Source organism: Armigeres subalbatus, chromosome 1 (assembly GCF_024139115.2).
Source record: "Armigeres subalbatus isolate Guangzhou_Male chromosome 1, GZ_Asu_2, whole genome shotgun sequence".
In the NCBI taxonomy this organism is placed as follows: Eukaryota; Metazoa; Arthropoda; class Insecta; order Diptera; family Culicidae; genus Armigeres; species Armigeres subalbatus.
This window is the reverse complement of record NC_085139.1, coordinates 74,623,144-74,625,809: the sequence shown is the minus strand read 5'-3', so window position 1 is coordinate 74,625,809 and position 2,666 is coordinate 74,623,144.

The following is a 2,666-nucleotide window of genomic DNA, read 5'->3' as shown; positions in this document are numbered from 1 at the left end:
CTACATGCGATGACGATCACCACAGTTCTGTCTGAGCTCCTCTCGATGTACAGTTTTGATATAGATAGCCGCTCAGCGGAAGCGATCGTACATATTGCAGGAAAATTCTTGCCTCGTTGTTCATTGGCAAGCGAGCGACCCATGCAGCCGTGTTTAGTTTAACGCACTAATACTAAATATGCTATTTAATTTACCCGTTGCTAATGTATTGACTCTTGAATGATAAACGTAACAATAGCGACAATGGAACTGTTTGCAGCATAGTTAGTAGCTTGTGGCTCCTCGTGTAGCAGCGCTCGCGCTCGAAGCGTCCGGACAGGCGCGTATAAACTGATCCTCGACAGCAACTCAGGAGCATCGTATTCAGATGATAAAAGCTTGAAAATGAAAAATGGCAATGAAAGCACACTGAGCCACATTCCTCCGCTTGGCTAGTGTCCAACCCGAGTAGACGACAGCGATCAGCGTAAGCAGGCAAGTTCAACGGGTCATTCCATGGAAGGTGGCGCAAAGCATATCTGACGAATCTTTTTTGGACAGCTTCGAACCGGTCACTCCATACAGCCTGGTAGGGATTCCAAACAACAGATGCAAACTCTAGTATTGAGCGTACCAGAGAGCAGTACAGTGCTTTGAAACACAACGGATCTTGGAACTCATTGGAGATTTTAAACATGAACCCAAGCTGGCGATTGGCTCTATCGATGGAATTTAAGAAGTGGCGGCTATAGGTAAGCTTTTCATCCAAAACAACTCCTAGGTCTTTAACAAGAGCAACCCGTTGAAGTTGAGAACCAGCAATACTGTAGTCAAACTGGATGAAATTAGTCGTTCGTCGGAAACTGATCAGTGTTGTAAAATGTCATTTGCATTCGTTTGTATATTTTTTCCAGAACTTGTTCAGAAATTAGATATCGGTTCCTGAGGTATGTCGAACTTATAGCCCTTAAATGTGCCTACAACTTTGTCTAATAAGGCATTGCTGTAAATATGTAATCTGGGGCGTGGGAGGCAAAATGTCATTCAAATGACATTATGTCAAATGACACGTGACATTTTGGAAAGTTTTCACTCTCCAGCCTCAGATGTTATATTTAGAGCAATGTACCCTTGGAAAAAAATATAGCCCTACTCAAGCGTTATGAGTACATCTAAAAATATGAAGTGAATTTTTCTTCTGAAAAAAGTTAAGAACAAATTAGTCAAATGACATGCAGATGACATTTTACAAGCCTGAAACTGATGACACAGCACTTTGGAATGCTCAGAACCATCATATTCCGAGTACACCAGTCATGGAAGATTTCGAGAAGGTTCTGTAGCTCATAGCAGTCAGTGAGGTTTTGGACAATTACATACATTTTAAGGTCTGTTATTGGCTTCGACTGAAGTTTAAATCGCGCGAAGGTTCGATTTATAATTAAATTCCAGCCGACGCTATACTGCTCATCAACTCGACTATATCACGAGATAAAGACAGTATTTCAGAACAGTATGCTTATGTATTTGGGCCTTATCCTTCAAGCCAGACTCCTCTCTCAGGCGAAGGGCTGGTAGTTGTTGGATAAAATACTGTATATTGCTCGAAAACACCAATCTTTACCGATCTATAGTTGTATCAACACTTGTATGCTTGATTTGCAATTCTAAAACTTCAGAGCTAGAATCCTATCTCAGGCGAAGGTCTAGTGCATCCGAAGGGAAATGCAAGAAAGGCATAGAAGTGGAGCCCACAAGAAGATTTCTTTCAGCAAGTAACAACTCGACTGATGGAAACACACTAACTTTATTTTTCAACAATTCAGCTTATATATCTAAAAACTTATCTCTAATTTTTACCTACATCAGAATTTTATCCTTTTCTTATCTCGTAAGTATACTGCCTGTTAATGATCCTTTTGCTTGAATATACATACGCATTAATTTTCCTTTACCCTATTCTTCTCTGTCGACTCATAAAATAACGTCTCGCCTGTAGATAAACATTAGAGTGGGGCGCAGTTGTATGGAAAAACGCAAACTTCATCCGATCAAGTGAGATCAAGGTTTTTCTGAATCGTTTTGGGACCCCAACCAACTGTGCAAAATATGGGCTCTATTGGTTGCAACCTCGCATGCCGCATCGCGTTTTAAATTTACATGGAGATTAGTATGGGAAAACGTACTTTTTAACATTTTTGCTCTTAGCGGCTTTAATTTATCATCAATCACGTGACTTAATACGTTAGCATATAGTCTGGAAGATGCCGTAAGACTTTGTCGAAGAAGGTACGTAGCTGGAAGGTCTACAAAAAATGTTATTACGTTTCGAAAATTGATTGTTCAAACCATATGCAAGAAATCAATGTTTCTGCCAGCACTACCGGACAACCTATGGTTATAGAAGGGCAACACTCATCTTCCTTCTTGTCGGATTTTTTTCTTTGTGAAATAATTCCGGATAGCTCCCATTAGCTCAATAGCCCTAGAAGATCAATTATTTTGAAGTAACACTCAGTTAAATTATTGGTCTACGTAGTACGGCAGTGCTGGCAGAATAAACGATTTTATGCATATGGTTTGAACACTCAATGTTCGAAGCGTTATAACTTTTTTCGTGGACGTTCCAGCAACGTGCCTTCTCCAGCAAAGTTTTTCGGCATTCTTTGGGCTATACTTTAACGCAA